Source organism: Dicentrarchus labrax, unplaced genomic scaffold, assembly GCF_905237075.1.
Source record: "Dicentrarchus labrax unplaced genomic scaffold, dlabrax2021, whole genome shotgun sequence".
In the NCBI taxonomy this organism is placed as follows: domain Eukaryota; kingdom Metazoa; phylum Chordata; class Actinopteri; family Moronidae; genus Dicentrarchus; species Dicentrarchus labrax.
In genome coordinates, this window is record NW_026136714.1 from 10,149,188 (window position 1) to 10,163,369 (window position 14,182).

A 14,182-nucleotide genomic window follows, 5' to 3' on the forward strand; every position below is an offset into this window, starting at 1 on the left:
CTTACCTGCACGCAGTCTGACTAAAAATCTCCAACAATGGTGAGAAGAAGTTAGAGAAGGAAAATCTAAATATCTAATACCCCAAAATTGGTGTTACAGTAAACACAGCACAACAACAAAACTGAGATCATTGCTGTGATGTTTTTGCTGCACTTTCTAGAGATCACTTAGCACTTGAACAGAAATTATGTTTACAAGTAAATAATAATTTAGTATGGTCAATAATCAGAGTAAGACATTGCTCCCATAAATATGTTGATGCTACACTAACTTATAAGAGGCATGCACAGGTTGCCTTTTATAGGAAGTGGTGTTAGCAAGGCTTGTTTTTAGATGGATGGATGGTTCAGCCGGTCAGGGTTATGGTAAGACGGACAAATAAAAAGCAGACAGCAGACACACAAGCAGACTGAAAACAACAGAAAAGGTAAAGAGAAGGGCAAAGTAAGGGCACAAACACGCAAAACTAATTCATACGGGATGAAAACCAATCTTGAAGGAGAGCCACTTCACCTTGAGAACGCCTTGTGGCAACAAAGAGCCCCCACAGCCTCCAGATTATCCTTAATTTCCTGCAGCAGAAAGCCTTGGCCATGACACAGCTCAAACAAGTTTTCATTGCTTAATTACATATATCTGCAAAGGGTCAGGATAAGGTTTGGAAACTGCTCTTGAGATCAGCGAAACATCCGTGCCAACCAAAGATGTAAAGAGGACCATCAGAACTCACTGGGAAAAATAATATAGTGTTTAGGTGTATTTCAGAATGTACAAGTATCTTATGCAAGGTTAACGAATTTCCTAATAAATCATGTGCACACTGTTGGTGTAAGTAGATTACTGTAGATAGTTGGAAGGTTTCCAGAAAGGAAAAAAAAAAAGCAGCAGAAGAACAGCGTATAGTGCAAATTCTTCACACTTCTTGGAAGTACAATAAAGAGTATGGAAATGTCTCAAAAAAAAAAAGAACCTCACCACATTGAGGGTATTTTTACTCAGGCTATTTTAGTCAAGTTTTAAAGCATTCATTGTTTTACCAGCTGCATGTTGAATATTCCATTTATATTTTATTTGACATCCTTCACCTACCTCTGTTGAGTTTAAATTCACCCAACAGAGCCCCTCATATTTGTCTGTGCCAGTCTGAGCTTATTAAATGTTAAAACAGAATATAAACTTTGGTCAAATGGATTGTTTTACTATTTTATGAGCGTGTGCCTCATTTCTAAGCCATTTTTTTGACAGATTGTGAAATGACAACATGTCAAACAACATATGTAGCTGAGTCAAGTTCCTGGCACCTGAACATTTACAATTTTAGAGAAATAACAGCACTGGCAAAGGAAAATATTCCCACTACATGAGCCAAGTATGAACAGGAGTTAGTGATCGAGGAAACCAACAGTATAATCCTCCTTGTACACCAAAGGGCGCTGTTCAAACCATGTTTCTCTTTGTTAGACTCATTTATTCATGAGTCAAGCCGTTTACACTTGTACTTTCAATTTAAAATTTAAAATTTTGAATGACATTTTCTTTCCTTTTTACACAAGGAAATCCATAACATAAACAACTTTATAGACGAAATATTGTTAATTTATTAAATAAAATAAAAAAATTTGAACTGTGACTCGTCCTTGCTGTTCGCCATAGTAAGTGCTTTTTTGCCCTTAACAATCAAAATATGGCCCATTTCAAACTGAAATAATAACCACTAATCACAAGGTTTTAACATTGCTAGAGCCTCAACAAAACATTAGTCTGTCATCCGAAATCTGTTGGCTGACCACTATTTCTCCATCATTCGCTCTCTATTTTCCATCTCACACGTTCTCAGACAACAAAGGACAGCCTCGTTGGGCGGATTTTTCCCCCCCTTATTCCCTCCAGGCGGCCGTAGGCCTCGTAAATGGCTCCAGACGCAAGGACTCTGTCCACCATCTGACAATGATTAGGACATGGTCTCGCTGAATACAAGTAAAGCCTGCACACTCAATTGCTGCAACACACCTTTATATGCAGCTAAACTAAACATGCCACCCACAAGTTTCTAGATTCACGTTGGAGACACCAATCAGCAGTGGAGTAATGAACAGTATTCTAATGTATTCATCTGTAAAATGATCAGATGTTCTTTACTTCAATGTTGGGATACACAGCAGATAGAACGTATCAAGCTAAACAACTGACAACTGGGCTCAAAAATGAAAAATTTTCCTTTTTGTTGCATCAGTTTGACGTACTTGTCTAAATCCATTTTATAGTGTAGAAATAAGTAAAACCAATTTTACAAAGTGTGGATGTGCACCAAAAGAATCAGGTTCAAGTTGACACAAATGCATCCCATGTTAAGTGTTGTGGATGAGTGCATAGATTTTTTTTGACATACTATAAGCACATATATCACAGGCATATTAGCATTCTTTGTCATGCACACAGCAGCCATATCGTTTTCTTTCTGTCTTTTTTTCCATTCTTTCCTCCTTCTCATTTACACACACACCCATACACTTGGTCTCCTTCCTTCTGTCCCTCTCCTCCACCCAGACATCTGATAGTGATTATAGCACAGATTCTCAGAAACACAACTCACTCCACTATTAAGTGACTGGGTACCACTGACATAATTTGTTCATCTGCACGTAGAATTAACTGACACACACATACACACACACACACACACGGGTCCCTGGAGATTTGCACAGGCAAAAAGACAGTCGTTGAGGCTCATGAACACACACACACACACACACACACACACACACACACACACACACACACACACACACACACACACACCTCAATCACGCAACCACATGCACTCCCTCCCTCCTTCCACCCTCATGCCCCCATTTTGAGGCAGGACCCTCATCCTGTCCACCCCCTCCCTTCCCTCCATCTCCAGTCCCCTGGAACAGAACAGTCACGGCTGTGTGCACCGTTGATTAGCTAGAACCTGAACCCAGTGGCAACAGTGGAAAGCTTAGTGTTCTTTATTGTGTTTCCTTTTTAGAGAAAGGGAGTCTCTGACAGCTTGGCTTTCCCCGTGCTATTACCTTATCTTCTACTAATGTAAGCTTAACATTACGGCAGCTTTCATTGTTACCGAGATACCTTTTCTCTAACACAACTGTCACCAAGATTCAATAGAGGAGAGTAGAGTTGAAAGAAGAGAAGAATTTAGATGAAGCTGACAAGATTCAAACACTGGAGGGACATGTGTGGATGTGTACAGTGGTCTGGGGTTGTAATTGTGGGGTTTTGTGTGGTGTACTTGAGTGCATGCAGGCAAGGGTGTGTGTGCATGAGGCTATTTGTAAGAGCTAATTCCTTAATCCCACAACATGTGCCTGAAACCTGCAACAGATGCCTCTGAGGAGAATTTGCACACACAAGCACACACACGCAGAAGAAAACACATTGCACTGCTATCATTACTATTAATCCCTGTTCACTGCGCCTGCTGCAGCTGGTCATGTTGGAACATGAGAGCTATAGGGACCAGGTTTAAAGAACAAACAAAGAATTATTTGCCCTTGTTGGTCAGTAAGCTTTCAGAGAGAAACTGTGGTGTGTTTTACAACATAAATGACAAATCCTGTCTTTTTGATTTGGCTTAATGGAATCACACAGAATCCACCGAGTGAATTCACAAACAAACTTGCTGGTGTCTCTCGACCTCTGTGTGCTTCTCTGTCTACTGCTGATATTATTACAGGGATTCACAGTAACAGCAAAAACAGGTTTACAGTGCATTCACCCCAAATAGTCAGCTGCTTATATGGTAGAAGAAATACAAAATGCGACAAAACACCTATCAATACAAGTGTTTCTTTCTAGTGTTTAAATTAAGTATAGCTAAAGATTGTTGAGACACAATCTTGAATGTGGCACAACTAGACAAAGTAGTTCTTTGAATAACATGAAGCTCTTTTATGTTGCATACATTTCTTCTTTGTATCAAGTGACTGTATCTCAATTTGCATGACTTGGAGAAGAAGATGTAATACATTAAATACAGCTAGAGAGCATGATTACAAAGTAAATTTTAATCAATTCAATGCCAGAAATTATGGCAATGTGAATGCTGACCTGTCTTATTTGTTGGTATATTTACCCAGCAGCCCGGAAGGTTTTTCTGGCCCAAGCCCATACCACCTGGTACTTGCATAGAACACGTTAAGCCTGAATTGGGCTCTTAACCTTAATGTCAGTTCTACCATGTCTTGTGTCATCTGCTACTGTATGCTGAGTAAAACAGTACCAGCTACATCCCTTAGAACATAATGCATTGCAGCTAGGTAGGAGTAGTAGGCGCACAGATTTTTTTCCTACAGGAAGCTGAGTGGACATGGTTCAAGGGTTTTGACTTGTAAAAACACTGCTCCCAGCATATCACATTGAATATAAAACTGGCAAGCATGTGGTGCAAGCTTGTGTGTACACACGCACACCTGTTTTGGTTGTGAATGTGAACCTTGGTAGCACACATGTGAGTGTGCATTTGGGTGCAGGAGAATATGCTGTATGGATGCATGAGTGTGTGAGCAGACAGAATGTCTAAAGAACAATTTCTGAGCAATTTTAGAGATAAAAAGTAGTTCAGGTTCAGTCTAGATATTAGTGAGCACAAATACATGTAGACTGTATTTTCAGTGAAGAAATTCTTGATGAGTGATGCTTCTTGCACGCAGTCACAATGTGGTGGCAATGTTTCCAATCCCTGTGAATGTGAGATGCTGACCTAATATGTAGTCATCTGCTTGATGGTGTCTGGCTGGGAAACTACAGGAGCCTGTTAGGAACATCTGGTCCCTCTTGGACTCTGTTACTGTACATTTCTTTCTCATTTTGGATCTCGCTGTCCCACTTAATTGTGAGAACTGATTCAGTGTTTAGCATAAATTCACTACCATTTTTTAACATATATATATATATATATATATATATATACACATATCACGTAATTAGATCTGCAAATACCACCTCTGGCATGATGTGATCTGTAACTTTTACAAACCTCCATCCTCCTCCATCTACTTCCTGTCACTGCTCTGCAAATAAACTCATTGTTAGTCTTTAAATTAAGTATACATCAGAAAAGATCATAAATATCCTGTTCATGTGCCTCCCACCAGCAGTTGTCAGTGATCAACAGCCCCCCGGCTGCATCTATCAATAAACTGATTCAATAAGCATTGCAGTGTTGCACAGGACACAACACAAAGACTCCCAGAGGCCTGCTTCAAATTGTAATTGCCTTGTGAGATGGATATGTATAAATCCACCGGATGTGTAAGTGAAGAAACAGGCCCCCTTGAGATTTGATTTTACATGCATCAGATTCAGTATCTTAGAGGCAAAATTTGATTTGGTATCAATCGGATTTAATTACTTTGGAATAACACTGACGAGCCCATCATGAATTTATGTCTCATGGGAAGGTGGTGTCTGCGCGGGCAATGTGGACACAATTTCAGCCAGCAGGGTATCAATGATGTGACACAAATCAGTACATCTGCAGCAGCAGATGGAGGGCTTTGAGAGAGAGAGAGAGAGACAGACAGGGAGACAGGCAGAGAGAAAGAGAATAATAACAACTAGTGGCTTCTGAGTTAGATTATACACATTATACCCATCCTTTGCCAAAGACACATCTGGACAAATCAAAGAAAGCCATTCATCATTCCAGGCCGACTATAGGACCAGCCAGTAAAAGACCATGTAGGTGAAAGAGAGGGAGACAGAGCACAAGACAAAGAAGCAACTACATACCACAGAGAGGTGCAGATAATACCTTGAACTCTTTGAATAGTTACAATTTCTTTTTCCACTTAATAACATTCTGTCCTGGCCGTCTGCCTGTCAGTTTGACCGACTGGCTGTGAGTCACTAACTCCTTTGTAAGTCTGTTCACCTCATTTACACATTCACACTGGATGCCTGAGTACAAAAGTGTTGTCAACATGAAAGCAGTGTGTATTTCTGTTTTGCTGCGACTTCCAAAATATAGAATTATGCAGCGCAACACAGAACAGCTCATGTGTTAATGCCGTTCATCTTTTAAAAACAGGAAGCCAGCGTTTTTCATCTCTCAGTCTGACCTTTAACCTCTCAGACATTCTTACAACAATAACTAGTAAAGTCACAACTTAAAGTAATTTCTCTCTGTCGGCACATATTGAAAAAAAAAAAAAAGATGCTTAATGCGGCCGTCTATCAGGACTGACTCAGCCTGAAGCTTTCAATATCTTATTAAAACTACCTATAAAAATTGATATCCAGGCCAGCAAGTATGCATGTATTCGCCCTAATAAAAGTTCTGAGTAGTGAGGGGATGTCTAGACCAAGAGGTGAAGCCGCTTCCTGAAACTCAACAATGTCACTTGCTTGTAGGCAAATATTTCTCCCCTCATTGATGGTACCTCAAATGAGGCACCATGAAAATTGGGGGTCTCAGGTTTGGAGGGCAAGAGGGATGAAATTGCCCCAAAGTGGATCCAGAAGGTTATCTTTTCCTCTCTTTTTCTTCAGTCCCCCACTCATCACTCCATCATTTCTCTTTTTTTCCCTTTGAGTGAACTACAGGCCCGGTGATTACCTCAGTTAGGAATGAGCCAAACCAAACACAAGAAGACAGAGCTGTGGTCTACAAAATAAAGAACAGCCTCACAGTTCAAAGCAAAGCTGTACGCGAGTTAAAGCATCCTCAGGGCTCAACTGGTTTATGTTTGTGATCAGGACTGTTCTTATCATAAACACACTGTTTTTTATTTAGTCATTAAAAATGTACATTGTAATATACAACATAAATTATTCACCACCAAAAGGTAATGAGAGATTAGAGAAAATGACAGATGTAAAGGATGCAGAGGCCAAAAAGACAAAGAGAAAAGAAACTAAAGAGGCGTGGCTGAGCTGTGCGACCGGCGTGAATTAGAGAGCAGTGGGAAAAAATAGCCGAATTATGAGATCAGAAGCTGGCTAGTAGTATGTTTTAACATCCGCCCTGTGGGACACAGGCCTAAACTGATCTGTGGGCTATTAGTCGGGCTAATAAATCATAATTTAAACATGCTCCATACGATCAACCTATGCTGCTCTCAGCGCAGTATTACTGCCAGCACCTTTACTTTAGCCACAGTGTTCGTCATAGTAATTTGCTGATTACTATGTTCTCCGTTTGGGTCCTGGAGCTGTCAGAGGGCTGGAACATTTCAAGTATTGTTTCGAACGTTGCTGATGCCAACTCTTTGTCACATCAGTCAAAGGAAAGAAAAAAGGGGAACACCGGGGAAGGAGTGGCTGAACTGTGCGGCCTGTGTGAATTATAGAGCACTGGGACAGAATATCTCCATCATGAGATCAGGAGAGGTTGTGTGTTTAAATGTCCACCCTGAGGGGGAGTAGGGGAGTAATGGAGCTGAAGATTAGGATAATGAGACTGTGAAGCTGCATGATCTGGTTCTGAAAAGATAAGACTGATAAGCACAGACATGAATATAAATGCACCCTATGTGCCTTATATACAAGCATGTAAACTAACGCCATCACACACAAGCATTTTCTGACTCCTCTGTCTCGCCCCCACTATAAATGCAAATGCATTGCTCATCACACACACGGACAAACATAACACAGAAACCTCAACTTTATTACCCTACAGGCCTGTAGATACACAAAACATTCACACATGCACACACATACACTGAGGCTTCTTTTGTTCATTTCTCTCTTACACACAGACACAGACACACACAGACATACAGACACAAACAGACACACACACACAGACACAGACACACACACACACACACACACACACACACACACACACACACACACACACACACACACACACACACGTAAGGATAGACCTTGATCTGTATTGGCTATGCCTCTATCTGTGTCTTCCTCATCACCAGCTCCATCAACCCAGTAGGCAAATTTCCTGTCAGATCCTATCGTGTCTCTGCAGTTCATGCCGTGTACTACAAGTCTATTTTTGACTAGTTTTTTTAAACCATACACTGGTCACAAAGTTGGGAACAAATCATTCTTGTGGTTAATTAACATACGTTTCAGAGGTACTGTACAGTGTTGAAAGTGTGTCAGATGTTTTTGGTTCCTTTTACAATCCTTTTTTAATTTGGTGCACCTGTCGGTTTTTTGTGTGTAAGAATTTTAAGTATCTTCTCAATAAATTTAGACTTACAGTGTGTAAGGAACACACACTGTTGCAGAAAAAATTATTTGAAATAGAAATAGCATACTAACTTTCTTTAATTTTTGGATTATTATTCTATATTTAATATTATATCTAATAACATACAGTATGAGTGTTGTCTGTGATGTGTAATAAATAAAATGTGTTTGAGCTTTGTGTGTGTGCATGTGTCAGTTCATACTCATGTGAGTGCATCAAAAGCAGCACAGGCTATAGATCACAATTTCCATCTAAAAAGCAAACGGTCAACTTTTTAACTCATCCCAGCTTTAGAGGACAACAAAGGAAGACCCGATGGGATCCATGTGTGTGAAGACAAAGATCTCACACACACACACACATACAGACACACTTTTATTTTTGCTTATTCAATCGTGTTTTTATAATTGCACTGACTGCATGATGCAGAAGTAACGCCAGATTAAAATGCAAGGAAGGACTTTGAGAGCAGAACACATTTTCAAAAAGACTTCCATGTAAAGCGTCTATTGGATATTGGCCATATTCAAAAGAGGATATATTTGCTTGAGTTTCTTGAGCCTCAGACAGCTGAGTGAGCCTTTTGTCAAGATAATGTGTCCCACACATCCCTGAGAGATTATGAGGAATAGTATTGCCTTAGGGAAAACGTGAGGAAAGAAAATAATAATTAGCCTGTCCACATACCCTTGATAAATTTGAACAAATCCAACAAGATTTCTAATGTTTGACATGTGAGAGCCAGGAAGACTGTCTGGAGATCTTATATCAAGTAGTGCTTAAAAGGTTGTTTTTAACCAACCTGCGCTATTTACCCCATGATGCTGACATTACAATAAAGCTAACTCGCCCGTTACCCTGCTTTGCTACTGTACAATTCATTTCCAAAGTGCAAAAGACCTCTGCTCTTGAAATTCAATGATGCAAATGGTGCTGGATGTCCCATTCCACTGAGCAAAAGAGATAATGGAAGTGTTCAAGTCAAAGCAATATGAACCTGTTCTGCATGGCCTCAACTGGAAGAAATCTGGCAACCAGGAAAAGTAAACAAGGACATGTGTATGCAACACTTTACAGTATCAGACGGACTACTGAAACTGAAATGTTAGCATAGTTCAACTGCAGTTATTTCAAGATGAGGATAACTACAGTGCAACTGTACTACTGCTAAGTTGCTTTACTCAATTTCTTGGCACAACTGTTACAGACTGCATCTCATAAGACAGAAGGTTATGCTCTTTTGAAATACTGAACAACTAACACAATCCATCAGCTTAATTGCAATAACTACAATGATCCTTTTTCTTAAAATCGCTTAAGATGGCATACAAGATCTAACAGCTCTATCATTTAGTGCCATGTTTTCTTTCTTGGGACTACCTACATTTCAACAGAAATTGCCTGAAATCAATGAAAGCTGTCTGAAAATGTACTGACATGCTTAACTGCCTAAATCTAAAGCAAAGTGCCTAAAAAGCCACAATTACGAAAAATACCTGATTGCAACCATAATGGGATTAAAGCACTGCAGAGGAGAAAGCAAGAGAGTGAACATGCTGTTAACAGAAGTTCAGACACAAAATGTCCTCTGGCAAATGCAAGTTTTATTGTGAAGTAGCAGCAGGAAGTCTTCAAGGAAAGTAATTGGCCATTGCTTAGTACAGATTAGTTAGGTTCTAATTGAGGTTAGAAAGTGGTTTTAATCTGCATTTGGACATGTTTAGACACTTTTTTTTTTTTTTTCTGTAGCTGGATCATTTTTACAAAGGGGTAAGGGTTAGAGCTGCAGGAGATTATAGCAACACTCAAAGCTGCAACACACAAGGTAAGCAATACCTTTTCCTAATCCATTTCTTCAAGAGGACAGAGCCAGAGATTTAGGCATGCTGACAAATGTGATGCAGTTTCATTTCACACAATACCGCATTCAGTGTTCATTTTGGAAAAACCTTCAAAGCATTTTATTGTCGCAACTCTTGAAGCTTTTAAGAATTTTAAAGGCCTGTGGAGACCTTTGTAAAACACTTGAAGTTTCAGAATTCAGGTAAAGATAAATACTGGAATGTTTCTATAAATCACATTGACACTGTAATTAAGAAAAAGCCTTAGATCAATGAAAAGACAGCCTCAGGCTCATGGCTCTTATCTCTTTTTGATTGTTATCAACTTGATCTCTAAGCTGAGGAAATTGGATATTAGAGAAGCACAACACTGGCAAACTGTCCTCAGGTTCACATGAACAATTTTTCGAATTCTCCTTACAATCTTATCCCTGATGTCTTTCGTATTGTTGTTTAATACATGTCTTTACATTTGCAGAAATAATGTGGTGACTGTAAATGGACTCAAGTGCTTAAGGCCTTCACGTTTAAAGTAAAGTTCCCTCCTATGTGTAGAAGCATGAGAAGGAGTGTGCTCCGGCAAGCAGCCTTCACAGCATCAGATGGAAAAAAAGGACATGAAACATTTCTGAAAATCTTATGAACTGAACCGAAAACCTGAAGAAGTTAATTTCACAAGTAGGGTTGTTCTGATACCGAGACCAGTGTCAGACATGCCTGAGATACAGCCTAAAATGCTGGATCAGGTATCCGTGTGTACGCAAGTCTTTGCACCGATCTGATATCGTGTAATTCATTAGCCCTGAAACGGGACGCTGGTATTTCTCAGCAGCGTCTTGTTCAACTTTTTTTATTCTCCTCAGGATGGCAAAGTCATGACCTGCCCCACTCTGACTCTGATTGGCTAACCCTGATATTTTTACCCAAACTCTAACCAATCTCACCAGTCACCGGTCATGTGCGCTGTGCTGCCGCTGGGTACTGGCAACTACTGTTATAGAGCGGCGAAGAAGAGAGAAGATATTTTTGGGTAATGATAAAAAAAAGTTCTATGGCATTTATTCTCTCTATGCATTTGTTCATTTTTTACAAAGAGTTTAACCTGAGCCATGCCATACAACAATTATAGCAACCATACAGGGTTATTAGTGTACAACTGTTAATGTATTATAATTAATAATTAATTAATAATACGCAGAGTTCAGGTGTCAGATTTTCTACATAAACTAACTAAACTTTTTTTTCTCATTCTGACCATGACCTTACTCTGAAGACATTAGTCAGACGTTACATGACATTTGACATAGACTGAACACTATTCCACGGTGCCATTGCACATGTAAATGTGCCCCTTTGACTATATTCTCAGTCAGTCTTTTCCTCTTTGTGCTCCACTCATCATGTCTCCAGACAGACAGAAATTGAGTTTGTATTTGGCAAATTTGCTATTCTTGGCATGCAGATTAAGCTCCAGCAATGTGATCTGAATTTCCAGCCGTCAGTATCAGACACCTTGTCTCACATCATGAGATGTCTGAAACTGTTAAGTGTCTAAACTGCTCTCTCTCTCTCTCTCTCTCTCTCTCTCTCTCTCTCTCTCTCTCTCTCTCTCTCACACACACACACGCACGACAAGAAAAGAAAACAGGGGAAGTTTTCTGTTTACAGCTGCTATGTGAAACTCAATTACACAGCCAATTGAGAATGTGGCTGTTGCTCAGATTTGCGTGATGTGTTCCTGACCTAAATAAGATTGCTGTTCCCAGTGAAGCCCCAACAACTGCATACACTTAGTAGATTGACAAACAAGCAAAACGGTGCACACACACTAACACACACACACACATCTGGACCTCTGCTTCTCTCGTTCATATTTGCTGAGTGTTTTCCTGCGTGGGTCCCTGGTGTTGCTGCCCCCGGACCACTCAGATGAGGTGAGGTAAGAATTGGAGCCATAGTATTATGCCATCTGGATATACATTTACACATACATGCTCATGTGCACACGTACAGATATACTCTTGTCATAACCCACACTGACAAACACCTGGACCTGGTTACTGGACTCAGAGGGAGAGTTGAATACTGTGTGCATGCCTTGTGTGTGTGTGTGTGTGTGTGTGTGTGTGTGTGTGTGTGTGTGTGTATAAGTTGGGTGTATGGGGAATGCTGGGCTTTAGGTTATTCAGTGCTGGAGGCTGTGTTGAGGTTCTTTTTCTGTTTTTCTTTCTCTTTTTTTGCTTTCTTTGCTTTCTGAGCCCTTGAAGAAGGGGGCTCACTTCACAAAGTCTTAAAAATTAAAGCGAGGTCATGGCTACTACAATATGTAGCCCCCTTCACCCAAGTACGAATAATCCAGACAAAGAGGGATTCCAACTTTTTTTAGATGGGTAACTGAGTATAAACATGTTGTGACCCATTGTAATATCAACTTTTTTCTCATCAGTGTTAATCTAGTGATCACTATGTGGGTGTAGTTTTAAAAAAGCTTTATCAGTTTTGATGTGTTTCGTTTTATGTCTGCAGTCACTGCTGCCATGCAGGTATCTTTCTGAACATAGCTTGTATTAATATTATTATTACCATACACATATAAATATGGGCAAGAGGCAGCTATTTTCGTTCGCTAAGACGTTCACACTCATTCACACAAAGACAATTAGACATCTTGGCCCCCACACATTTAGCACTAAATAAAAACAAATCTTATTAAGAGTAATGTGTTTGGGACTTTTTTTTTTAAAATGCATAGATTTGCATAAAGTCTTTAAATTTGAATACATCTACACAGCCCTAGGCTAACAAATTATGTGATGTTAGAATAATGAATCTATTCCAATATACTATTAGTATACTTTCTTAAATTGTTAAGACAAAATCAGTGGGCTAAGACTGTCTGAAAAAAGGCCTGCATGTAGTAATTTGATGTACCTTTTCTTCTTCTTTGGAAGCTTAACACTTAAAAGCAAACATGTGGCAGCACTGAGAATAATGTGAACATGCATACTACTACCAGCAAAACATACTTCAAAGTAAAAGCCTAATTATTGTGCAAAACAGCCTCTTTCAGGGACAACTGTGGAGCCTTCAAGGTCCCAGGAGATGATACAAGGTTTTATCTTATGCGCACATTCACACAATATATTAATCTGTACACCCATGTCAAACATTTTTTGATGTAAAATCAAAGTAACTTCAACAGTAAGATACATTTAGTAAATTAAATAGTAGGCTACATTATTTCCCTCTTACAATGTCGTGGAGTAGAATTAAGTAGCATGAATTGTAAATAAGTACTTCAAAATCGTACTTACGTACAGTAAGCGAATGTACTTCAAACCCCTGTAAACTTTTCTCTCTCAAGCGCCGAAATACGCAATGCGCCAAGTCTCGCGCAATCTCCAATAAACAAACCAATCGCACGTGCAGCACACTGTCAACACGTAGCAAACAAAAAGAGCAACGCCTGTCAAACCTTCTCAAGGTGACTGCGAACAGTGGCGACTGAACACAGACACTGGAGACGGAGCACCGCGCACATACTGTGTGTTAGTGTCATCCACGCCAAGTTCACTCACCTCTGGATACTCTCTTGTTTTCTTGTTTCGATGGAGACGAAAAGTTATAGCACTCCGGTACTCCGGGTATGGATGCGAGGTCGGTCTGTTACCACACTAGAGTTGTAGCCTCTCTCTCTCTCTCTCTCTCTCTCTCTCTCTCTCTCTCTCTCTCTCTCTCTCTCTCCTTACACACACACACATACGCAGGGTCACACATTGGTCTCACACATGAAAACCACTGTGCTCCTCTACAGTTCACTCAGCTGTATGAGGGGTGATTAATGCCACTCAGAGAGGAGTGCATTAGCTTGAGGAAAGTCATTGAGTGCTCTGAATGGATTCCACAAGCCACTCTTCTACTTGGGGTCTAATAAATAATACACCTAATTCTTCCCTAATAATAATTTTTAAAAATCCACTAGTAACCTGGAAGTAAATACTCTGCTGTTTAGAAAAGTTATTGTTTATGACAATGACATTTCTTGAGTGGATTTTTCCACCACTAAGTAATTTTGAAAATTGGAAATAAAAGCATGTTCCATTACGTTCCACTCCTTTTGTTATAAGAAAGTAGA

At 39.8% G+C, this 14,182-nt stretch overlaps 1 protein-coding gene across 1 annotated transcript in view; it reads right to left on the minus strand.

Annotated features, from left to right (window-relative positions):
* The window catches only part of bmpr1ba (bone morphogenetic protein receptor, type IBa), a 65,001-nt gene extending 51,247 nt beyond the window's left edge, over positions 1-13,754 (minus strand). Inside the window, exon 1 of the mRNA XM_051421638.1 lies at positions 13,626-13,754. The gene's annotated coding sequence lies outside the window, so the exon portion shown is untranslated. The remainder of the gene's footprint in view (positions 1-13,625) is intronic.
* Positions 13,755-14,182: the final 428 nt, after the last annotated feature.